General features: G+C 37.8%; 1 protein-coding gene across 2 annotated transcripts in view; it reads right to left on the reverse strand.

Annotated features, from left to right (window-relative positions):
• The window catches only part of LOC137243647 (major royal jelly protein 1-like), a 54,530-nt gene extending 30,546 nt beyond the window's left edge, over window positions 1-23,984 (reverse strand). Inside the window, exon 1 of one of the 2 annotated variants that reach the window (XM_067771558.1) lies at window positions 23,721-23,984. The gene's annotated coding sequence lies outside the window, so the exon portion shown is untranslated. Of the gene's footprint in view, window positions 1-23,638 lie in introns of both variants that reach the window. The other variant, XM_067771566.1, reaches the window with a different exon arrangement.
• Window positions 23,985-27,678: the final 3,694 nt, after the last annotated feature.

A 27,678-nucleotide genomic window follows, 5' to 3' on the forward strand; every position in this document is an offset into this window, starting at 1 on the left:
GTGGTCATAAGGTCTATTGGCTTTGTGTTCTTTGAGCTTATGTCACCGAACCATGAAATTATGGCATTGCCATCGGCCATTGATTTGCGCAACGTTTAAATTAAAACTTGTAAACGCTAGGTAAAAACTTGATTATTCTTAAATCCTACGTAATGCTCATATTTACATTTTCGTTGTCAAGAGAATATTGTTCAAATTTGTTTATTTTTATACCTTTCATGAACATGAAATGATATATTAACATTGGTCCGATGTTTTTAACGTTGAGAAATATAGAAGATAGACTCAACATTAAGTATACCGAATTGATCAGGGCGACGAACTGAGTTGATATAGCCATGTCCGTCTGTCCGTCCGTCTGTCTGTTTGAACACAAATTAGTCCATCAAATTTTGAGATATCTCAATGAAATTTGGCACAAAGGTGTATTTTTGTATTATATTAGACATTTGCCGGATCCGGTAGGATTGGACCACTATAACATATGCCTCCCATAAAACCGATCGTTCAGATAGAAAGATTTTTGGCCATTTCTCCCTTAATTTTCAACATAAAAACGTTAAGCTTGGTGATGTTTATTCTAATATATCATAAAACGTTTCCTGAAAAAATCACTTTGATCGGAGCTATACGTATATTAGGGCGGGTCGATTTAAAAATCGCTCATTGCTCTGTGAAAATCGTTTTCTGGGGATCAAAATAAGAAACTTTGCCGAAGGAACCATACCTGTAAAACGAATTCTGATGTACCCCCCCCTCCCCCCCCCAATTTGAGTCGAACTTTTGGGTAGGGGCAAATTTTGAAAAATCCCACTTTGAACCATTTAGAGTGCTCCAATCGAATCCAAATGTATGACCGACCCCCACTAACTTTCGAGGCCCAACTCACCGATGCCAGTGGCACACCCCCCGGAACCCCCGGGGTGTTCACCATAAATGTTTGTATGTAAAAAATCGCTCATTGCTCTGTGAAAATCGTATTCTAGGGATCAAAATAAGAAACTGTGCCGAAGGAACCATACCTCTAAAACGAGAACTGATGCCCCCCCCCCCCAATTTGTGCCGAACTTTTGGGAAGGGGCAAATTTTGAAAAATCCTCCTTTGACCCATTTAGAGTGCTCCAATCGAGATTAAATGAATCACCGACCCCCACTAACTTTGGAGGCCCGAACCACCGATGCCAGTGGCACACCCCCTGGAACCCCCTGGGGGTTCACCATAAATGTTTGTATGTAAAAAATCGCTCATTGCTCTGTGAAAATCGTATTCCAGGGATCGAAATAAGAAACTTTGCCCAAGAAACCATACCTCTAAAACGAATTCTGATGTCCCCCCTCCCAATTTTAGTCGAACTTTTAGGTAGGGGCAAATTTTGAAAAATCCCACTTTGACCCATTTAGAGTGCTCCAATCGAGTCCAAATGTATGACCGACCCCCACCAAATTTGGAGGCCCAACCCACCGATACCAGTGGCACACCCCCTGGAACCCCCCTGGGGTTCACCATAAATGTGTGTATGTAAAAAATCGCTCATTGCTCTGTGAAAATCGTATCAGAATTCGTTTTAGAGGTATCGTTCCTTCGGCAAGGTTTCTTATTTTGATCCCTAGAATATGATTTTCACAGAGCAATGGGCAATTTTTTTGCCTCCCCACAAATCTACCCGCCCTAATGTATATAGTATATACCTATCCCATACAACCGATCGTTCAGATAGAAAGATTTTTGGCCATTTTTCCAATATAAAAACGTGAAGCTTGGTGATATGTATTCTAATATATCATAGAAGATTTCTTGTAAAATTCAATTCGATTGAAGCTATATATAATATATATCCCATACAACCGATCGTTCAGATAAGGGGGTTTTTTGCCATTTTTTATTTTATATTTATCTTAAAAATCATTTAGGTATGTACATCTGTTCACTATATATTTCTTGTCTTATACATCCGATTATTTGGAGATTACGAACTGGATAATACTATTGTTCAGCCCCATTCATTAAAGGTATGAAGTCTTCGGCACAGCCGAACACAGTCCCTTCCTTACTTGTTTTTTTTGCAAACAATCATTTTTAAATAGAGAAAAACTGCACAAATAAATACATTTATATAAAATAATAAAAAATTAAGTAATTTACAAAAAAGGCAAGTTTATAAATGCCTTTAAAGCACGCTTACAGACATTTTTCCACATCTGCCCCCCAATCAAGACAAATATAAGCTTTTGCTATTTGAAAGTGATTTGCAACCTCAACTGAAACGCTGTTATAAATGCAGTAATTTTCTGCTTTAAAATGGTAAGTCTTTGTAATCGTTATAGTTCTTTAATTGCATATTAATAAAAAGAATTAAAATAATGGTAAAAACATGGTTTGGTAATTAAATATTTTTCGCCAACACTAAACGAAATAAAATACTTTTGTGTTTATATTTGGCGCCATTTGCAGTATACTCCAATTACAGATTGATCGATTGTAATTACGAAAAAGTTGTATTGAGCTATTTTTACAAAAGTATTAAGCAATTTGCAAGCCAAACTATGCTAAGTAAATGTTAAGAAACAGGTATTGTACTGGAAAAAATTGTTTGATAAATTGGTTGATAGTATTATTAAGTGGTGTCTACACTGCGCACGCCTAGCAATTACAGGTGATTATTTTCGATGTTTCTATTTAGAAAGAAACTGTTTGGCTATAAAGTGGCTCATGTCAATAACAAGAAAATTTTCATGGTAAAAATCAATGTGAACAAATGATTTTCTTAAAATTTGAGACAGGGTTATTCCTTGGTTATCTTCTAAGACATGAAAAAAAGGTTGAATGAAACCAAATAAGGGAAAATGTTTTGGAGCGATATACATACCTTTGAAGAGAGTGAGGTCGAGCTATTATTCCAATTTTCGTTGTGCGACTTTTTAATTTTTCCTACAAGTTAGCACGAAGGGACCTACATGTTTTATGCCAACACCGAACGACATCTGCAAGGCAGATGAGTTTTCACTGCAAAGCTTTTCATGTCAGAAATACACTCGAAGTGCTTGCCAAATAACTGATGAGGTGCGCCCCCGCCTAGCAAAAAATTCCTTTAATTGAAAAAATGTGTTTCTTAAATTTTGATGTTGCTTTACACGGGGCGTGAACTCCGGATCTTCGGTGCGGGGCATGCTACCACCTCGGCCGCCGTCGGAAGAAAAGCCCGGCCTTATATCCCTTAGGAGGCTATCGCTCCTTATATATATTTATATAATTTTTTTGAATGCAAACACACTTTGTAAATTTATTCTCTAATTAGCAAACCCGGCAGACGTTGTTCTGCTCTAGCTTTGGTCTATTCATAACTTTTAAGCAGTTTTTACCTCATACTCTCTCTTTTCCCTCTCTCCATTTTTCGTTGTCTTTTTATTTTCTTTTCCCTCTGCGTTTCTCTTTTTCTGCGTCTCTTTCTTCCTATCCGTCTTTTCCCTTATTTCTTCTCCGGTCCATCTATACCTATATCTCTATTTTCGTCTAACTGTATTTCTTACTCCTTTTTTTCTTGTTTTCACTCTTCTACATCCTTTGTTCCCAGTCCCAGTCCCAGTCCCAGTCCCAGTCCCAGTCCCAGTCCCAGTCCCAGTCCCAGTCCCAGTCCCAGTCCCAGTCCCAGTCCCAGTCCCAGTCCCAGTCCCAGTCACAGTCCTAGTCCCAGTCACAGTCACAGTCCTAGCCGGTCCCTACTCTATTTCCCGGAAAAAGGTGTCGTAAATAGATACTTATCTAGGCAAAGGGCTACCTTTATATCAAATTTCAGAAAAATCGAACCATGAATAGAATTTGTGGGAATCGATCGGTCCCCAGTCCCTTTCCGGTAAATAAGGATCGTAAATACTAATCTAGGGAAAGGTCTACCTGTATACAAAATTTCAGACAAATCGAACAATGAATAGAGCTTGTTCGAATAGATATGTCGCTAGTCCACTTCCCGGAAAGAAACTTCAAAAGAACGCTATCCTATTTTTTAGGTTGGGTCAAATTGCACACGGTGTAATCACTACTTTCTGTAAAATATTTCGAAGTAGGCAGGATTGTTCCAAACAAAATTGAAGAATCTTGCAAACCATTTTGGAGTAACTTTTCGGAGAGTTAGAGTCCTGAAACTTGGAACACGCATCGAAACCCGATGAGAATTTAACATTTGGTGAAAAAAGTGTTCCAGCTGGACCAGGCATAATGACAATTCTAAAAAACGTCCAAACTTGGAAATTTCGCTGTCGAGTTTTTAGCAACTTCCGGATATCTCAGAGATCTAAAATTTTAAATGAAACTACAGCTTTATCATATTTAATATAAACAAGTAAGGAAGGCTAAGTTCGGGTGTAACCGAATATTACATACTCATCTGAGAGCTTTGGAGACAAAATAAGGGAAAATCACCATGTAGGAAAATGAACCTGGAATGTGTAACCCTGGAATGTGTTTGTATGACATGGGTATGAAATGGAAGGTATTAAAGAGTATTTTAAAAGGGAGTGGGCCATAGTTCTTATAGGTGGACGCCATTTCCGGATATCGCCATAAAGGTGGATCAGGGTGACTCTAGAAAGTGTTTGTACGATACGAGTATAAAATAAAAGGTGGTAATGAGTATTTTAAAAGGGAGTAGGCCTTAGTTCCATAGGTGGACGCCTTCCATATATTGCCATAAAGGTGGACCAGGGGTGACTCTAGAATCTCTTTGTACGATATGTGAATCAAATGAAAGGTGTTAATGATTATTTTAAAAGGGAGTGGGCCTTAGTTCCATAGGTGGACGCGTTTTCGAGATAACGCCATAAAGGTGGACCAGGGGTGACTCTCCCCAGAGGGTTAGGGGATCAGAATATACACGCGGTAGGTATGCCCGTCGTAAGAGGCGACTGACATACCAGATTCAAGGGCTTGTTTAGCGCAACCCTTCAGGTTGCCAGCGCAATATATAGCTTCTCCAAACCCAATCGTCAACCTGACCTATCCGCGGCGAATCCTGTTTGACTAACAGACGATACTCTTGCGACCACAAGCTCCTCATGGAACTTGGAGCGGGGTGGGAGGGATGGCCTGAAGGTTTAATGTGGCCACATAAATCGTTACCGAGTTGGTCTGTGTTACCGGAGCGTACCGGATCTGTGTCCCGCAAAGGACCGACACATCTATAAGACTCCCCAAAACTTTCGGGGAGCAACCTTATCGCTACAACAACAACATAAACAACAGCAGGGGTTACTCTAGAATATGTTTGTACGATATGGGTATCAAATTAAAGGTATTAATGAGGCTGTTTAAAGGGAGTGCTTTTATTTGTATATATGAAGGCGTTTTCGAGATATCGACCAAAATGTTGACCAGGGTGACCCAGAACATCATCTGTCGGGTACCGCTAATTTATTTATATATGTAATACTACAAACATTATTCCTGCCAAGATTCCAAGGGTTTTTGATTTCGCCCTGCATTTTCGTTTTCTTCTACTTAATATGGTAGGTGTCACACCCATTTTACAAAGTTTTTTCTATAGTTATATTTGGCGTCAATAAACCAATCCAATTACCATGTTTCATCCCTGTTTTCGTATTTGGTATAGAATTATGGCATTTTTTTCTTTCGTAATTTTCGTTATCGAAAAAGTGGGCAAGGTCATAGTCAGATTTCAGGCATATTGTATACCAAGATAAAGTCAGTTCAGATAAGTATGTGAACTTAGTGTGGTAAAGATATATCGACTTTTGCTCAAGTCATCGTATTAACGGCCGAGCGGAAGGACAGACGGTCGACTGCGTATAAAAACTGGGCATGGCTTCAACCGATTTCGCCCGTTTTCACAGAAAAAAGTTATCGTCATAAAATCTATGCCCCTACCAAATTTCACAAGGATTGGTAAATTTTTTTCGACTTATGGCATTAAAAGTATTCTAGACAAATTAAATGAAAAAGGGCGGAACTACGCCCACTTTGAAATATTTTTTTTATTGTTGTATTTTGTGTGCACCATACCATTACTGGAGTTGAATGTTGACATAATTTACTTATATACCATAAAGATATTGCAGTGAGTGCCCAGGAACCTACATACCAAATTTCATCAAGATACCTCAAAATTTACTCAAGTTATAGTGTTAACGGACAGACGGACGGACGGCCATGGCTCAATCAAATTTTTTTTCGATCCTGATGATTTTGATATATGGAAGTCTATATCTATCTCGATTCCTTTATACCTGTACAACCAACTATTATCCAATCAAAGTTAGTATACTCTGTGTGCAAAGCACGCTGAGTATAAAAAGTTTGATAGTTGGGATGGGTATCGAAATATTAGAGATATTAAAAATTCCATTCAGAATTGTGGAATCTTGCGATCGATTTTCAAGTAATTACTCCCCGAATTTATTTAGGTTGTAATAGTTAGAATAAAAGATTTATCTAGATAGAACAGAGATATTTAGAAAGTTAATCAAAAAAATGTGGTATCTTGTCATCGCTATTTGAGTAGCTTTCCTCAGAACTTGAAGCTAAGAACGTGACGATATATATGAAGGAAAAGAATTCGCTAAGTTCTATAATAAAAATCCAAAAAATCTTGCGAAAATGGAAATTATGCTTTCGAATTTTAAGCAAATTACCAATAACTCAGTGACCTTAATTTTTGAACATAGCTTCTGGTCTTGTAAGATTTAGGATAAAAGGGTTTTCTACATTGGAGTGGGATCTATGTATCAATCTTCCGACCGCTATTTGAGTAACTTCCCGTGGAGTTAGATTCTATATTCCGTTTGAAAACGGTCCTTAGAGAGCAGCCGCTTTTCGAGGTCAGTGGCAATCTGTTTCAGCTTTAGCCAGATTAAAACCAGACCGATGCCGTCTCTGACCAGATAGCGATCTGAGTGGAAGTTATGATCTCGAATCGTGCCCACATATGAAATACTGAAGGCATGCAACAAGACCAGGTTATTCGATCGAGGAACAGCCATCTCGCTGGATGAATCCTCTTATCTTTAAATCAAGTTAGGGAAAATACTACATTTCGAGCTGAGATAAAGACAAACAGCCTTAATCAATTAGATGGCGTTTCGTAGACTGAATATTTATTCTGCATGGTCAACTACACCTCATTACCCTCCTGAGTGTTAAATTCACTGTGCACGATTCTATATAAATGCTTTTTTAAGTACTCGATTCGACACGCTATTTTGTTCTGGTTTAAAAAACACTTTTGTTTATTTTTTTCGTATGTATGTTAAACAAGAGCCGGACTCCTGCCAGATTTTTAACGCCATACGAACAATGTAAATATGAAATGCAGTACTGTCAAAGTATTAAGATAAAGCCAAGAAAATAAACAAACGAGCTAATACAAAAAAAAAAAAACAAGTAAAGACGGAACTGTCTTCGGCTGTGTCGAAGACTTCATACCTCTCATGAATGTGGCTGAACAATAATCTTATCCCGTTCGTAATCTCCAAATAATCGGATGTATAAGATAAGAAATATATAGTGAACAGATGTACATACCTAAACGATTTTTAAGATAAATATAAAATAAAAAATGGCAAAAAACCCCTTATCTGAACGATCGGTTGTATGTGATATATATTATATATAGCTCCGATCGAAATGAATTTTAAGAGAAATCTTCTATGATATATTAGAATAAGTATCACCAAGTTTCACGTTTTTATATTGTAAACTAAGCGAGAAATGGCCAAAAATCTTTCTATCTGAACGATCGGTTGTATGGGATAGGTATATACTATATACATATAGCTCCGATCAAAGTGATTTTTTCAGGAAATCTTCTATGATATATTAGAATAAATATCACTTAGTTTCACGTCTATACTTTCTAAATTAAGGGAGAAATGGCCAAAAATATTTCTATCTGAACGATCGGTTGTATGGGATATAACCATATATAGATCCGATCAAAGTGTTTTTTTCAAGATATCTTCTATGATATATTAGAATATATATCACCGAGTTTCACGTTTATACTTTCTAAATTGCGGCAGGAATGACCAAAATCGTCTTATCGTTCAGATCGGTTGTATGGGAGATATATGTTATAATGGTCCGATCCTACCGGATCCGACAAATGCCAAATATAATAGAAAAATACATCCTTGTGCCAAATTTCATTAAGATATCTCAAAATTTGAGAGACTAGTTTGCGTTCAAATAGGCAGACGGACGGACAGGCGGACGGACGGACAGACGGAGATGGCTATATCAACTTAGTTCGTCGCCCTGATCAATTCGGTATACTTAATGGTGAGTCTATCTTCTATATTTCTCAACGTTAAAACCATCGGACCAAAGTTAATATACCATTTCATGTTCATGAAAGGTATAAGATGCAGAAAAAATGCCACCTATGAAAGTTGTGAATACGCGGTGACAAGGCAAACAAGTCTTGAATACTTAGCGGCAAGCCAATCATGGCTGTAAAACTCTTTTGTTAATCGCTTAGCAGTAACTCCATTCACAAACACCTAAACATTTGTATGCTTCAACTCAGTTTCTTGTGTTATTGCGCTGCACGTGACTTTTGCTGAGCAAATTTTACGTTTGCCTTTAATGCTGGGCGCAATACTGCGCAGCCGTAGCTGCATTCAAAATAAAAGGTCAATTGTGTTGGATTTGGTTGTTATGCCGGTAAACTAAAAAGCGCGAGTAGCTTTTTGGCAAAATTTTTAACTTTGTGTATATCTTTCTACTTACTTATGTATTTTTATTTGAATTTGATTAGCTAGGTATTGTTTTGTGCCCGTTTATGTCGAAGAAATGTTTGCTGCTGACATTTCTTGCTACAAGACATTTTTAAGTTGAGCGCAAAAATGTTTCGCAATTGGTTCCTCAATTCAACGTTTATGGTAAAATGTTATGAGCTTTTATTTTCTTATTCACATTAAAATAAATAAAAATAAATAGAAATAAATGGTGTGGACTTATTGACCGTTGAAGGATTAATCAGGGAGTCATGTTGGTCTATTGCGCAAGCATAGCACTGCTTGCATGTATGCCGTTTTTGTGCAACATAAATTTTTGAATGCACTTAATTTGGTATAACTCGATATAAACTCGATACTTTACATGAGTTGAGTAATGTACTAAATATTGCGATTGTTTTTTACTTGCAGCGTTTTTTTATAATTTTTTCTATGTCGACCGCTGACTTCGAACTATGAATATTTTCTCAATAAATAACTACTGCGATAATTTGAGTTTTAGCACAATACTGTGGAGCGTCGGCTCAGAAATCATGAAATCAAACCAAACCAAATATTTCTCTGCTGATACCCTCCATCGCAAACTTATTTATTTATTTATTTATTTATTTATTTCTTATTGTCTACCGATTATTTCTAACATACTCATTAATTAAAAAGTATAAAGAGACTAGTCTTAAAGCTACTTATCTCTAAACTGAAAATCAAATCTTTAGCATAAGTATTGCATATTCGAACGCATCTTGTGAGTGGCTCATTGAAACCATAATTGGTTGCATGAAAAATTACATCGAATAAACGAATTGTACTTAAATTAAGACTTGATGAGTGAACTTGTATTAAATTAGAAATGAGTTCAAAGTTGATTCTAGAATTCATCACATTATACACAAAAATAATAGAAAAATAAGCCCTTCTCTCTGCCAAACTTTGTAGACCTAGCAACTTGCGTCTGCCAATATAGTTTGGAAGCCCATCAGGCCATGACAGAGGACGCAAAGCCATTCTAGTGAACACCCTTTGCACCTTTTCAATTATAGAAGTAGGATTTTGATAGTAAGGGTTCCAAATTATACAGCAATAGTCCAAATGACTACGCACTAAAGATATATACAGCGCTTTGAGAGTAAGTGGGTCAACAAAATCCACAGTGTTTCTGCGTATAAAACCAATCATAGAAAAAGACTTCGACACCATATAGTCTACATGGTTGGAAAAGGTCAACTTAGAGTCGAAAATAACCCCTAGATTTTTAATAGTATCTTTACGGCACAATTTTTGTCCATTTAGTACATAGTCGCAAGTCACTGTCTTAGACTTTTTAGCAAACGTGATGACGCAACATTTACTAACATTTAGATGGAGATGATTTAATATACACCAATTAGAGAGATTATTTAGATCAGACTGAAGACTAGAACAGTCAATTGTATTTTGAATTTTTAGGAATAATTTAACATCATCTGCAAACATAAGACAATCCGCAGTTGAAAATTGATCAGGAAGGTCATTAATAAATAGTAAAAAGAGCAGAGGCTCAAGATGTGTACCTTGGGGGATACCTAACCAAGCATATATGTAAGTTTGAGATCTAGCGGATTCTGTTTGGACGAAAAGTTTTCGCCCGTAAGAAAACTTGAGAAAAAATCAAGAAGGTTTCCGTTAATACCGAATGCTTTGTCTTTTTCCAAGAGAATGGTGTGGTCTACCTTGTCGAATGCCTTAGAAAAGTCAGTGTAAACTACATCTAAGTGTGCTTGGCTCTCAAAGGCGTTACCTATTTTGTTTGTAATTAAGACCAGATTTGAGCAAGTTGATCTCGAGGGTACAAATCCGTGTTGATGTATAGAGATATATGATTGAACGTGACCGTATAGTTTAGCTTTGACCACGTGATCGAAGATTTTTGCAAAACTACTTTGTTTCACAATGGGTCTATAGTTAGATACGTAATTTCGGTTACCCGATTTGTAGACTGGCAATATTGTGCAAAGCTTCCAAGAGTCTAAAAAGATACCTTTACTTAAGCACTTATTGAATAGTTTAACGATGGGAGTAGATATGATTGAGTTAAGTAGCCTGAAAAATATTGGAGGAAACCCCTCGTTGATCCAATGTCAAGGCATTGGGCATTGTAAAGTCACTAGGTGCATGATTTTCATACACTTTTTGAAAAAAATTTGCGGAGAGATTACAAGAATCAACTATGTTGTCGGATACAGTACCACCGTAAGACAGGGTAGTTGGAAATCCACAACTTTTCCATTTCGTGTTGATGTATTGCCAAAAACTTTTAGGATTTTGTCTCAAGTTGGATTCAATTCTAAACATATATTGCTTGTAGAGACGGATGAAGACTAAATGATCGGCCTCTGAAGCCGTTGTTTTATACTTTTTGTAGGCTTTATTTTTTAAATTTTTGAGGTGACACAATCTGTGATTGAACAAGGGAGGCTTATTGTTGGACCTTAATTTATGTTAAGGAACAAAATTTGAAATCATAAGAGTAAATATCTGGGTGATCTTGCTGTATAATAACTGTGGATCATCTAGGGAGTCTAGAAATGACCAGTCAACATTATTAAGATAATTATTAATTCCAGTAACATCTGCTTTATTATAGTTATATGATTTGGTATCATCAACGACATTCCTATCGTATTGGTAGAATTGAAATTCTATGGTTAGTGCTTTGTGATGAATACTATTATTTAATAATGGTGCAATGCATTCCCCACAAGAAGAATTCAAATCAGCAGAAATAAAAACTAGGTCTAAAAAGCGATTTAAATAATTAACAATAGAGTTAATTTGATTTAAATTATAAGATAATACATTGCTCAATAACAATATATCGATATCTGATCTCAAATTGGATGGTGAGGTTAAATTATCAGTGGATATCCATTCAATATTACCTAAATTAAAGTCACCAAGGTAAATAAGTTCAACGAATTGAGTTAAATTATTGTATACCAAGATTAGGTTGACTAAATGCTTTTCATAAACATCAATAGTACTATTGGGAAGAACATAAGACAATACAATGAAAATACATTTTGATTTAGAAAATTTAACTTTAACACAGATCTGTTCAATCTTATTGCCATATGAGTTAAGATCCACAGCACTACTGCACAAGTCATTTCTAATAGCAATCAGCACTCCACCGCCACGTTCTTGCCGTCCACTATATTACATTATATTAATAGTGTTCGATCACCGATCTTCATAACCAAGAAATAATCTCCGATATCAACCAGCCTCAACTACTCCGTCGGTTGCACACTGCTAAGCTAGGCCACCTCTCCTTCAGTCACTGTAGATTCAAAGAAAACTAAGTCACTTTGAAGCTTTTATCAACCTGCCTTGACTCAGCTCTAATATGTATTTTTTATTCATCGGAAATTTTTGGTGCATATCTTGCAGAACTTCCGTCTTGTCCCATTTTGTTTGCAAAGACACATGGACGGAAAAATCTCATTGGAATTTTCCCTTTTACTCCAAGCGTTTTTTTTTACCTGCCTGTGTTGCTACGTACTTAGATCATGTATGTATGTATGTACTATTTCTAACTTTCTATATACCTTAAATATTACTGCATTTGATATCTTACTTAGTTGGCTTGCAAAAAAAAACACCGTTATTAAATAATAATACAAAGCTCATTTTACAAGTGGGAAATGTAATGTTATACCCACGTCAACACCTAATGGGGCTCATGTACTCGCGCATAATTTCTTGCATTAGTTTACAAACAAGACTACAAATGATTTATCGCGTGCAACAACTCATAATTTGAATAGTCATTTTAATCACAGTTGTGGCTACCCAACACCTACCCGTGCATCTTTTTTTTCACTAACCGGTAAATGGAAGTGATCGGCCTACGTATGTGCCTGCGTGAATTGTATGTAAATATAAATATACTGCGGATTCTACTAGTAAATACTACGTATATGCTAATACTAGGTTCAAATACACACCAAATTGGCAATTTATACTATTTGGGCAATTTATTACGCAATTTGTCATATAATAAATTGTAATAATAAATTGCCCATTTAAAAAAAATTGCGTAATAAATTGTTTCAAACTGCAAATGCAACATTGTAAAGTGTGTTTATTGAGTATATTTTAACGTCAGTTACGCATGGCTGAACTATATGGTTGGCTCATCTCATCAGCTGATTTTATGTCTTTCATTTCACTGGAGTAGGGATTGTCAAAAGAAGATGGCAAACTCAAAATGAAACCAAAACATTGAACACATTTTCTTACAACACACAAAAATTTCAAAGTTTTATGTTTTCATTCAATTTCATTCGCCCAATAATGTGCGTGTTCATTTTGACAGTCTGAACAAAGGTATGTTCTTGCGGTAGAGATGAGCCAACCAGCTATCAAATTACTATTGTGTAAGCTAAATCGAGTTGTATGACCAGCACTCAATTCAAATCGAAATTTCCTCAATTTATTTTTCTGTTTGAACATAGTATAACATTTACATAGCATATCAATCTTAATTAATTAACCAACTCCAAAATTAGCAAGTTAATTAATTCAGTCATAACAAATATGTATAAAAAACATTGCTGAGGAGTTGCTGATACAAATTCGTTTAGTTGATGACTTAAAAACTCAAACATTAATTGCACAGTGTAACACAAATGACAAAACTGAACCTTTTTTGGGAAGTCATACAATTTTTTAGTAGACCTCCAACATCTAAGAATGACTGCTGACGAATTTTTCCCCCGACACCCCAAAAATCGCGAGTTACTGGCAAAAAATCGCTTTTTTGCTAACTTTGAATTTTTCGAGCATATGACTTTGTTGGCTTTAACCCGAATCTCAGTTTTCGGATTGTATAATTAAGAAGATATTTAGAATTTTTTAGCGATATATCAACTAGAAAAACATAACACAACTGCGAGAATAATCCCAATAAATTAACTTTATTTCACTTGTTTCCGAGTTCTGTCAAATTTGGTGTGTAAGGATAAACTAACCTTCACATCCGTTAAAATAATTTAAGCTATGTGCATGCAGCTTTAGTTGCATTTGATAGGCGCGGGCAGTTGGCAACGCGAATGTCAAATGCAGCTACGGCTCACGTCACTGACAGAAAATGAGGATAGATAATAAATTTTACACACGAAGCCGACGGACGTGTTTGGAAGTCCAATAATTAATTAGTAAAAATAAAAGTGCTTATAGACTCACAAAATTAAATTGGGTTTTTTAATTCAAATGGAACGTGACGAGGATGACGCCACGCTAAGATCCTGCGACAAAATCAAAACGAGAAAGACCACCGTGTGGAGGCGACGCAACAATTGGTTGAAGGTGAGCAAACCAAAGCTAACCTATATGGTTTAGCTTATATGGCGGCCGTGATGGTCTTTGGTGGTGGTGCAGTGAGTTAAGTGCGTGCGGTGTGAAAAATTACTAAAGACAGTTTTCAAATTAAAATAATCCAAACTTAATACAACAATTTTCTAAAAACTAAAAATGCGGAAAAAACAAAATGTCTACAAAATACTATTTTCTAATACAACAAATTATCTAAAACTACGGAGTTAATAAAAATAACTATATAAATTCTACTTTCTACAAAATTTCCAATTATTTAACTAACATATATAATAACGGCATGCGAACAGACATTCCGTTATTCGCATACTTTAACTTCGCTTGTGTTCTTTGCTAATCGTTAAGATTGTGGTAATAAAGAGAGTTCTTTAAAATTAAATCAAGTTGTGTCTTTCGATTTTAATTTACGCGGAACGAAAACGTCCGACACGTTAACCCTGTTTAAAGCAGCCACGTGGGCGAAGATTTGGAGGCGGCGCCCTCCAAGACGCTCAATGCTATAGAGGATTTAACAAGTGGGAAAAACTCAACATAACCTATAAGCATTGAGATCACAGGTGCTATCTGTTTGCACTAATTAATAAAAAGGCTATACCAACCATGAATTGCATCAAAACTGTAAATTAATCCTAGTTCATTTAGTTCAAGTTTTCTTATGTTTGTTTGAAACTGACTGAGTTATTAAAATTTAAATGAAAACAAAATTTCGAGTGAACTTCGTTTAGGGTGATTATCATATGCCTTCACTAAGTTTTGGCGTCATAGGGTTAACTTCAACTCAAGCGGTGCCTAAAAGGGTGACAAGGTGCAATTGAAGGACGCAGTATCATTATTCACGAACGGTTCTAAAATCGACTGCGGGGTGGGAGAGGGTGTCATCTGCGAACATCTTAAGATGTCACTGTCTGTACGTCTAGCAAAATATTCTCTATCAGGCTGAAGTTCTGGGTATCTATAGAGAGGGCGTGAACGCTTCTGTTGGCAGATTCAGTAGGAGGGAGAGAGGTGTGCATTTGCTCACATAGCCAAGCAGCGCTCATGGCGCTTAGATCTCCCGTCACTTCGTCTTAGGCCGTCAGCAGAGGAAAGAGGTCAATTCAAGCCGCAGATAAATTAGCAAACATGATTGACGCTGTCGAGAGGTATCGTCCACTTACATCAATCAAATGAGACATATATAGCAGATTCAGAGAGTTAGCAGTATCCAAATCATACTCCTCGCACTCCTGTAATATAATCAATATTTGGCCGAATTACGACAATAGAGAGCAGAGGACCTAAGTAAGGGAAAGAAATCTTTGCGATCAGTTCTCCAATAATGTCAATGCATGCCGAGAGAATGGGGATCCCTTTCAACAGCATTTGCAGGAGCTGCGCCTGCACCAAAAAGACAGTCGTCCACTACCTGTGTGTGAATGCCTAGCTCTAACAAATACTAGGTTTTTAATTGTGGACAGTTATATACTACCGGAACTTAAACAGTAACTATAACTGTTTAACTCTGTAAAAGATACCAGCACGATTATTTTCCTCTCCAAATGGTTCGATCGGATTACTGACTAGCCATACGAAGCCAGCAGTAATTGGTTCCAGGAGAAATGTGAATCAAAATGGTGCCTCGTGCGCTACTTGGGCTCGCATCTTTGTTATCCGTGCGGCACAGTAACCAACCAACCATTATTGTAAAAAGCAGTAGAAGCTTTATAACCAGTGCAGTTTACATTATAACCCAATTTGGTTTACTTTGTAGGCTTTTCAGGTTTGAATTACAAAAAAGTTAATAGTTTTGGTTTTCTATCGAAAAGTTTTCAAGTTAAACCGAACTCAGTACTGTCACAACAACATCTAAAGTTCCAATTCTAAACCGAATTTGGTTTGTTCAAAAAAGGAGAACAAAAAATTTAGAATTTATGTGAAAATTTCTAAATGTGTAGCTACGTGATTTTGGCTTCGAATTTTTATTAGCTCCTCGTATTGAATGTACATGCAACGTGAAAAATGGTAGACATACCGTTAAAAAGCAATTTCCTAAAGTTGCTGTCCAAATTTAATTTCTTTTTACATTTTCAATACCACCCAGAAATGTCTGATTACTGCACAAATTATTACCACAATATTAAGATGAATGGACATATCTTGAACGTTTGTCGATTAAACTTGTTATGATTTTAAAAAACATGTTTTCAACTTTTTGGTATACCTGTAGTTTAAACATTTACAGCAAAATTATTAAACGCGTGTCAAAAAATATAAAAAGTGGTTTGATAAGATCCTGTTGCATTCATTAGCACCCGGCTTGCGTTTTGAAGTGACGTTTTGTTAATTTATGAGAAAGCGACCGTGATTAGGTTCATGTTTAAAAAACACATATATTTTATGAATTGGAGCATTGATTTAGACACTTGTAAATTAAAACAAAGTAGAAATATGAGTTAACAGTATTTTTATTTTTTGAAGTAATCGACTTATTGCCTAATGACTTTCTAGTCCTAATATTTCCTTATAATATTTATGGTAACTTTCACGTGATAGAAGATAATACGAGTTTTCTTTTAATTGAGGGAAATTAAGTGGTGTGTGCCACATCAGAAGTGATAGCACACCTCCCTGCGGCGTGCCCCTGTCCACTGATTTTGTGGCCTCATACAATTCCCATTGCGTTGTAATCTTCCTGCAATTCAATATGCAGCCGATCCAACTGCTTAAGGCTGGATGTAGTTTAATGTAATAAATAACATCCATAATAGCCCATTTAGAAACATTGTTGAAAGTTCCGGCAATGTCTAAGAAGACTCCCAGAGCATATTCCAGTGCTTTCTCTAAGCTTATTACCACCCTATGCAATGCGTTGTCTACCGACTTGCCTTTGGGGTTGGACTTTATGCACAGATCTATCAGCCTCTCTAAGGTTTTGAGCAGAAATAATGTTAAGCTAATGGGTAAATAGCCTTTGGGATACAGGTGACCGATCTTCACCGCCTTTGGCCGGAAAACTACATGAGCAGTTCTTCAAGAGTGCAGTACATTATTCAGTCTTGTGCACCCATCGAATATTATTTTAAGCCATTCCACCACCGCTCTACTTGAAACTTGTAGCATGGCCAGGAATATGCGATCTGGGTCTGGCGATTTAAACTTAGAAAACTTCTTCATCGCCCATTCGATATTGGTATCAGTCACCAAGCCCGGCACTACCTACCCGTTCCGTGATCGATGTGTGAGTGCTGTCTGCTGGCTCTTCTAAACCATCTCCCTATGGAAATGTGTATTCAAAGGCTCCTCAAAGGACTCCTTACTATTACGTGACCATTCCCCGTTCTCTTTCTTTATTAATCCGTGGACAAAGTTTCCCCTTGCTAAGACTTTTTTCCATCGTGCTGTTTCGCTGGAGCACTCTATATCCGCACAAAAATTTTTCCATGAGATTCTCTTCGCCCTGGAAACTTCACGCTTGTAAATTCTCAGTAGAGCCCTTTACTCTTCCCGACACACTTCGCTTTCCGCGGTCTTTTTTAGCTTAAACATTTCTTCTACCTGTCTTCTTCGAAGACTCAACTCATTGCTCCACCATGGCGGCTATTCTTTTCCTCTGGATCTTCTTAGAGGGCAAGCTCTGTTATACGCAGTCATAAGCGTCCTTGTTAGGAATTCATTATACTCCTCCAGTTCCTCCACATTGGTAGCCTCTTTGGGTTGTCCAGTTTTGTTTCTATCTGTTTCGGTAATTTCGTCCAGTTCATTGACGAAGGGTTTATAAAGGTTCCTCCCTTCTTTGCCCTCTTTAGGGGCATGTTGTAGCTTATATACGCATGGTCGGAGAAGGATGGTATACCAAGAACCATCCAATAATACCATCATATACCACGTTCGGAGCTCAATGTAATATCCAGAACATTGCTGGATGTTGGACCAAAGTATGTAGGGACACTTCCCCAGTTGGCTACCTGCAAATTAGTTTGCAGGATGTAACAAAAGAGATATTCACCTCTCTCGTTCGTATCTCAACTTACCCACGAATTGTGGTGCGCATTTGCATCCGCGCCTATCACCAAATGCCCTTTGCGCCATTCGTCCTGTACTAGCCTCTTACACTCCATCGGTGGAACCTCTGCAGCATGTGCCATGTACAGGATGCCAAGATAATGCCTGCTTATTCTTTTGCTCTACGGCCACCACTACGAAGTCTTCAGTAGTGTAATTAGGCAGCATATATGAATGCAGCTGTTTTCTTGCCATGAATACAGCTCGCATCCGTCCTTCCGTCCTTCCGTTTGCGCGTAGTAAACACCAAATCCGCGCACGCTGAGTCCAGAAACCTTTCCTCCCGATGAGAGCCAAAGCTCCTGGATCAGCGCCGCGTTCAACGATCCCTCCTCAAGGGTTAGGAGGAGTGGCTCGACGCCACTTTACTGTGTTGGAGGTTTATCTGTAAGACTCGCAGCACAATTGGCTGTTTGTCCCCCTGCAATACCTTCTTCGTCCTCCCCTTCCCCATTTGGTTTAGAGTTTTCGAAGCCCATTTCAGCCTATCCCACTTCTTGCAAATTGCGATTGGTATCCTCGGGACTTTTTTTCACGGGTCTTAAATGAAACAAAATATGCAGACTTAAGTTCAAACGTTTAACCGTGTAAAAAAATTCTATATATGCTAATGTCACTATTATCTTGAAATGCACAAATACGTTACGGTTTATGATTTGGCAAAACTTGATTATCAGTTCGCGCTCAGTAACAATCATTTCTGGCAAAACAACCAATGTTCGAAAATCTTGACAAAATGACCAAAAGTAGTTGTACGATTGAATTCACCTTATTGTCGAGATACTTAATCGGCATTCAATGAATTTACCCTTCTAGGACGAACCCAGGATGAGTGGCAAAGGAATATGCGACTATAGCCAGTTCTTATCTCTTTATATGGGTTGGAGTGAACCCTTTTGTTTGAGCATATCCTATGGATAGATCAATTGTAACTGTTTATGTCTGAACGGGTAGTGTTGGGCTGGTCCGCTTTATACCCCTACGAGTACTGTCGGACAGATCCTTTTTGTACCGTTCGACAAGTCCTCTTTGGACCCCTACGGGTATTGTCGGACAGATCCTTTTTCTACTCTCCGTTATACCCTTATGGGTACTGTTCGACGCGTTCTCTTTTTACCCCTGCGGGTACTGTCGGACAGATTCTCTTTGCTCGCCTATGGGTACTGTCGGATAAGTCCTCTTTCTACTCGGACGGGAATTCTTACGGATTTTACAATTTTTTCAAATTCAGTACAATATTCATTTTTTTTCGGTTTGGTGTTGTACAATAACAAAAAAACAACAAATATTTCGATAGTGGAACATATGTCCCTAGTATTTTAAATTCGGTATAGAGCTCCGCATTTTTCTTAAATAATTCTATTCAATCACACTTAATCTTTTTATTTTATTCATTTCGTTGCTATTTATTTTTTATTCTTTTATTTTTATACTCAGTTGAGCAGAGCTCACATTAAGTTTGATTGGATAACGGTTGGTTGTACAGGTATAAAGGAATCGAGATAGATATAGACTTCCATATATCAAAATAATCAGGATCGAAAAAAAATTTGATTGAGCCATGTCCGTCCGTCCGTCCGTCCGTCCGTCAGTCCGTCCGTCCGTCCGTCCGTCCGTTAACACGATAACTTGAATAAATTTTGAGGTAAATTGATGAAATTTGGTATATAGGTTCCTGAGCACTCATCTCAGATCGCTATTTAAAATGAACGAAATCGGACCATAACCACGCCCACTTTTTCGATATCGAAAATTTCGAAAAACAGAAAAAGTGCGATAATTCATTACCACAGAAAGCTAGAACGATGAAACTTGGTAGATAGGTTGACCTTATGACACAGAATAGAAAACTAGTAAAATTGTGGACAACCGCCCACTTTTAAAAGAAGGTACATAATTTAAAACTTTTGCAAGCTGTAATTTGGCAGTCGTTGAAGATATCATGACACAATTTGGCAGGAACGTTACTCCTATTACTATATGTACGCGTAATAAAAATTAGCAAAATCGGAGAAGGACCACGCCCACTTTAAAAAAAAAAAATTTTTTAAAGTACAATTTTAACAAAAAATTTAATATCTTTACAATATATAAGTAAATTATGTCAAGATTCAACTCCAGTAATGATATGGTGCAACAAAATACAAAAATAAAAGAAAATTTAAAAATGGGCGTGGCTCCGCCCTTTTTCATTTAATTTGTCTAGGATACTTTTAACGCCATAAGTCGAACAAAAATTAACCAATCCTTTTGAAATTTGGTAGGGGCATAGATTTTATGGCGTTAACTGTTTTCTGTGAAAATGGGCGAAATCGGTTGATGTCACGCCCAGTTTTTATACACAGTCGTCCGTCTGTCCTTCCGCATGGCCGTTAACACGATAAATTGAGCAAAAATCGATATATCTTTACTAAACTCAGTTCACGTACTTATCTGAAGTCACTTTATCTTGGTATGAAAAATAAACGAAATCTGACTATGACCACGCCCACTTTTTCGATATCGAAAATTACGAAAAATGAAAAAAAATGCCATAATTCTATACCAAATACGAAAAAAGGGATGAAATATGGTAAGGTAATTGGATTGTTTTATTGACGCGAAATATAACTTTAGAAAAAACTTTATAAAATGGTTGTGACACCTACCATATTAAGTAGAAGAAAATGAAAAAGTTCTGCAGGGCGAAATAAAAAACCCTTAAAATCTTGGCAGGTATTACATATATAAATAAATTAGCGGTATCCAACAGATGATGTTCTGGGTCACCCTGGTCCACATTTTGGTCGATATCTGGAAAACGCCTTCACATATACAACTACCACCACTCCCTTTTAAAACTCTCATTAATACCTTTAATTTGATACCCATATCGTACAAACGCATTCTAGAGTCACACCTGGTCCATCTTTATGGCGATATCTCGAAAAGGCGTCCACCTATAGAACTAAGCCCCACGCCCTTTTAAAATAATCATTAACACCTTTCATTTGATACCCATATCATACAAACAAATTCTAAAGTCACCCCTCGTCCACCTTTATGGCGATATCTCGTAAAGGCGAACACCTATAAAACGAAGGCCCACTCCCTTTAAAAAATACTCATTAACACCTTTCATTTGATACCCATATCGTACAAACAAAGTCTAGAGTCACCCCTGGTCCACCTTTATTGCGATACCTCGAAAATGCGTCCACCTATAGAACTAAGGCCCACTCCCTCTTAAAATACTCATTAACTCCTTTCGTTTGATACCCATATTGCACAAACGAATTCTAAAGTCACCCCTGTCCCACCTTTATGGCAATATCTCGACACTATAGAACTAAGGATTACTCCCTTTTAAAATGCTAATTAACACCTTTCATTTGATACCCACATCGTACAAACGCATTCTAGAGTCACCCCTGGTCCATCTTTACGCCGATATCTCGAAAAAGCGTCCATCTATAGAACTTAGGTCCACGCCCTTTTTAAAATACTCATTAATACCTTTCATTTGATACCCATATCGTACAAACGCATTCTAGAGTCAACCCTCATCCACCTTTATGGCTATATCCCTAAATGGCGTCCACCTATAGAACTATGGCCCACTCCCTCATAAAATACTCTTTAATGCCTTTCATTTGATACACATGTCATACAAACACATTCCAGGGTTTCCCTAGGTTCATTTTCCTACATGGTTATTTTCCCTTATGTTGTCACCATAGCTCTCAACTGAGTATGTAATTTTCGGTTACACCCGAACTTAACCTTCCTTACTTGTTAGTTTAGAATTTGTTGTTAAACCCTGAAACTTGGGGTTAAATAGGTTATTTGCCATATGCGACACCTTTGGGAAACATGTTTTGCAGTATTTTTTTTTTTACGACACCTGTCTCTTGGAATTGCCCCAAATATCTTTGTATATTTGAGAATTTTTATGCGGCTAAAATAAAATTACGAGAACTGCACTCCCGTGATAACTGGCACTTCTATTTTATGATAAAACACGCAATTTTTTCTTGTTTCTTTTTACAAGGAAGCGAACTAACTTTGCGTGAGTTTATTTACATTATCAAGGCCGAAGTCGTTGATAAAATAAAAAGTATTAAAAATGAGAAAAAAATATATCTTTCATGAATTGTAGGACAATGTCAAGGTCGTCGGTACAAATTTTATGCAAAATATGCAAAAATATACAAACAAACATTTGTTTATGAAAAAAGTTGAATGAGACCAGCATTAAGTTGTACTCACTAGTTTCTAAATTAGCAGAGATTAAATACCTTGTAAGGCAAGAAATTTGATGACATTAATTCTATTAGTAAAAAAAATAAACAAAGCTCAATTAGCACTTAATTGATACTTCAATAATCACAAATCGAGCTCTGCAAGATATTAGACTGAGCTGCTTTTATATAAATTTCATATTTGCGTAATGCTGATGGGATTCATTTATAAGTGAACGAGGTTTACAGCCATTTAAAAGAATAAAAACGTATAAAAGAGTGGGGTGACATAAGATCAACGGCCATATGGTCAACTGACCTGATGACCACTTCAAATGATCATGCGGTCAATTGGCCTTATAAGAGTTTTAAATGGCCATAAAATCAATTGATCTGGGCCTTTTAAAATTTCCGTTATATTATAACTATTTCGGAAAAGAGGCCATAAGGCATTTTATTGCGACCGGCACAAAAAAAAAACTCCGTTCTAATTGCTCTTTTCATTTGACTGAACAAAAAAGGGCGAAAATATTAAAAAGTTACTGCAGATAAAAAAAATTAATAATTCAACTTTTCGCTTCTTGACAAAACGTGAATTGAATTTGACTAATTCAGAAATGCAGATTGGTCATAATATCAATATAGTGGATAGGGCTGGCGAAAAGCTTGTGTATGTACCCACCCTAGAATTAGTGAAAAAATGTCAAATGGTCGAAAAAATTACAAGAAAAATAGCATATTATTATTTGACGATTGATTACGGACCATACCTAATTTTTAGAACAATTAAATATCTCATCCCTACATATCGTCGATTCAACCTACCAACTCAGATTTGTCCGGCCCTGATGGTGGACATTGTGACAATTTGAAATTCGACTTCGTGACCAAATGGAGTGAGAAAAAAAAAATTAAATAAATGACCCTTTGGCCTCTTAGGAAAATTCGAGTTGTATTTATGACCACTTCAGAAAAACAGATTGGTCATAATATAAAAATAGTTAATATTGCAGCTATTTGAAATTCGACGTTGCTACATTTCATATAACCACTACTTCAATTGATCTTGTGACCCTTTGGGTTCAGTGGACATTATGACCGTTGACCCATCCATGTAAATCCCTCCGTGCAAATTTCACTATTTGCAAACAGCTGATTTTTTTGCTGTGCTACAAATGTTGTTCAATATAAAATTATTTATATCTGGTGGAGTTGGGATGCACTCTATATATATAAAGTTGGAGTTTTAGTCGTACCTTTTTAAATGTTTTAAGTATTTTAATTAAATATTAGTATTTTAATTTTAACTATTTCAGCCATTATTTTGACGTTTATTACCTGTAAAATTTTGTTTATATTTTTAATAATGGCAAACACTTTTATTTATTGTTAAATTTCAATAACTGCAAGAGCTAAGCCTTTTACATTCACACTTAATCTTTGTATTAAACTCAGTATTTTTTTATGATTTGTTTGGATTATAAATTTTTTATTAACTACTTCAAAGCCAAAGCCAATCACTTTTACAACTTTACAACGATATTTGCAACCGAGTTCGCAAGAGTGGAAACGTCAGCTAGGCACAGAAACCATGAACCGACTGAATTTTATAATGCACCGCATGCAGTTAAATTCAGCTACGCTTTTAAAAACCAGATATCGCACATTGGATACAATAAATTTAGGCAACACAATGCTATAGATGCATATATACTCCAGTTCAAACATACCACAAAAGAGGAACAAACAAACAATGAGGCGAAGTATGTTGGCGAGCAAGCGTAGTAGCAAACCATAAAAGTTGAGAATTTTGCACTTCGCATTACTCAGAGTAAGGAATTAGTTAAATAAATCAGCTAGTATATGCACATATGCTCTTCTACGGAATTAGTACGATAATTTTTGTAACGTTAAACTTTTCAGTTTGCTAGGGCAAGTTAAGATATTATAGCACTTATCCTCTATACCAATATGAAGTTGTATACATAATTTGAAATGATGGAAACTCTCAAAAAGCTTAATTTTTATGCAGACCTAATTTCTTACTTAATAGGCGCTTATCTGTTTAAATATTACCTGACCTTCAAGGAAGCACACAAGTAGTTTCTTTCTTTCGATATAAGAATCTAATTGAAAACACTGTAGATCATTCCCTGGCTGAAAATTCGTTCACTTGCAAAAGTGTAGGGGTAGGTAGGTAGGTTGAACTGGCCGGTCCATGAGGACTTAACATAGACTGATTGAGTCCGTAGTGTTACCAGAAGTTTGTTTTAACGACCAAACTGAAAAACCCTATCAAAAACCACGACCTATGTTATAAAATAACTCCGTCCTCTTGGCAAATACTAGAAGCTTCCTAGGACTTAAGCCACTTGCTGCTTCTAGATCTGACAACTGTATCACTCCTAATAGCTGGAGTCTTAGCCTGGCAAGTGCAGAGCACGAGCACAGAACGTGCTCGATCGTTTCCTCCTCCAACCCGCACTTCCTACACCTGCTATCAATGACCAAGCCTAATTTAAAGGCATGTGACGCCAGAAGGCAGTGTCCAGTCAGAATACCCGTCATGAGTCTACAGTCCTCTCTTTTTAATGATAGAAGCAACTGCGTTAGTCTAAGGTTGTAAGACCTACACATAATCTTCGACACTTTACAGCCCCGCGCTTGAACCTACGCCTTTCCTGCTTGGTCGATCATGTGCACCTCTCGCCTTCGCTTAATCTCGCCCAATCTAATTGGGACGTCTACGGAGCAAGCTTCAAGGGATGCGCCCTTTTAGCTAATTCGTCGGCTTTTTCATTCCCATCTATTCCCATATGCCCTGGGACCCAATGTAGATGTATGCTTCTCCCTGTCCCGATTCTCTCCAGAGACTGCTTATACTCTAACACGCATTTAGATGCTGTGATATGTGAGATTATTGCCTTAATTGCTGCTTGACTGTCAATATAAAAGTTAACACGGTTGCAGCTTAAGCTATTCTCTTCCAGGGTTTCTACTGCTTTGGTTACGGCTAATATTTCCGCTTGGAAAACGCTACAGTAATCCGGCAGCCTGTAGGATCTGCTTATTTCCAGATCAGCGCAGTATACCGCAGACCCTACTCCTTCCACTATTTTGGAACCATCGGTGTACACATGTATCGCCTCGTCCGCCATTTGCGCACCCTTGCGCTAACCGTCCACCTCTATTGTGGCCTTAAGATCTTCCTCAAAGTGCAGGTAGGGAATCATGCAGTCTGTTCGTCTTGTGACTGATAACGCTATACTACTATGGCCATATGGTCGGCGCTCTAGCTGCCCCCAAGCATCGAGCCTGATTGCGGTCGTTAACGCTTTGTTCTTTGCTACCAGGTCTACAGGTGGAATGTGCAGAATGGCATACAGTGCAGCCGTCGGGGTTGTTTTCAGGGCTCCCGTAATGCAAAGCATCGATAGTCTGCATACCCCCTCTAATTTTTTGAGGTATGTTGTTTTTTGTGTGGCTTTCCACCAAACAAGAACTCCATAGTATAGAATAGGGCTTACAATCGCTGTAAAATCCCAATGAGAAAGAGAGGGCGATAGGCCCCACGTACACCCCAGCATTCTTTTACATGCATAGAGTGCCGTTGAGGCCTTCTTGACCCTCTCCTCCACGTTGAGCTTCCATGACAGCTTACTGTCTAGGATGATTCCTAGATATTTTGTGCAAGGTTGCTCCTGTAAGGTCACCGCTCCTAACTTAGGCCTGGTCCAATTTGGGACCTTGTACCTCTTTGTAAGCAAGACCATATCCGTCTTCTCCGCATTGACTTTCAGCCCGACATTAGATGCACAGGTATGAATATCCCGAAGCGCCCGATCCATCAAAGAACTAATCGTTGGAAGGCATTTTCCACTTATGACAATTGCAACGTCATCTGCGTAAGCCATAAGTTTTACGGGTCCCTCATCGAATTGCCTGAGCAGTTGGTTGATGACCAGTGTCCACAGCAGAGGTGATAGCACCCCTCCCTGCGGCGTGCCCCTGTCCACTGATTTCGTGGCCTCGTACAATCCCCATTGTGATGTAACCTTTCTACAATTTAACATGCAGCCGATCCATTTGATTAAGGCAGCATGTACTTTAATGTAATTAAGACCATCCATAATCGCCCATTTTGTAACATTATTGAAAGCCCCGGCAATGTCCAAGAAGACTCCTAGAGCATACTCCTTATATTCCAGGGATTTCTCTATGCTTATTTATGGGAAATGTGTATCGAGAAGCACCTCAAGGGATTCCTCACTATCACGTGACCATTCCCAGTTCTCTTTCTTTATTAGTCCCTGGACTATGTTTCCCTTTGCTAGGACTTTTTTCAACCGTGCTGTTTCACTGGAGCAGTCTATGTCCGTACAGAAACTTTTCCATGAGTTTCTCTTCGCCCTGGTAATTTCACGCTGGTAGATCCTCAGCAGATCCCTGTACTCGTCCCGACACGCTTCCCTTTCCGCGGTCTTTGCGAGTTTAAACATTTCTTTTACCTGTTTTCTTAGAAGACTCAGCTCATTATTCCACCATGGCGCCTTTGCTTTTCCTCTGAATCTTCTTAGAGGGCAAGCTTTGTTATATGCAGTCATAAGCGTCCTTGTTAGGAATTCATTCGACTCCTCCAGTTCCTCTACATTAGCAACCTCTTTGGGTTGTCCCAGTTTTGTTTCTACATGTTTCTGGAATTTAGTCCAATTCGTTGCCCTAGGGTTTCTAAAGGTTCCTCCCTTCTCTACCCTCTTTAGTGGGATGCAGAAGCTTATATACGCATGGTCGGAGAAGGATGGTCTATCAAGAACCATCCAATCATACCTTGATATATCACGATCGGAGCTCAATGTAATATCCAGAACATTGCTGGATGTTGGACCAATATATGTAGGAACATTTCCCCTGTTGGCTATCTGCAAATTGGTTTGCAGGATGTAACAAAATAGAGATTCGCCTCTCTCGTTAGTATCTGCTCCTCCCCACGCATTGTGGTGCGCATTTGCATCTGCGCCTTTGACCAACCGCCGTTTGCGCCCTTCCTCCTGTACTAGCCTTTTGCACTCCATCGGTGGAACCTCCGCAGCATGGGCCATGTAGCAGGACGCCATGATAAATGCCTGCTTATTCTTTTGCTCAACGGCCACCGCTACGAGATCCTCAGTGGTGTAATTAGGCAGCATATATGAATGCAGCTGTTTCCTTACCATTACTACAGCTCGCACCCGTCCTTCCGTTTGCGCGTAGTAAACGCCAAACCCGCGCGCGCTAAGTCCAGAAACCTTTTCTCCCG

Source organism: Eurosta solidaginis, chromosome 1 (genome assembly GCF_040869045.1).
Source record: "Eurosta solidaginis isolate ZX-2024a chromosome 1, ASM4086904v1, whole genome shotgun sequence".
Classification (NCBI taxonomy): domain Eukaryota; kingdom Metazoa; phylum Arthropoda; class Insecta; order Diptera; family Tephritidae; genus Eurosta; species Eurosta solidaginis.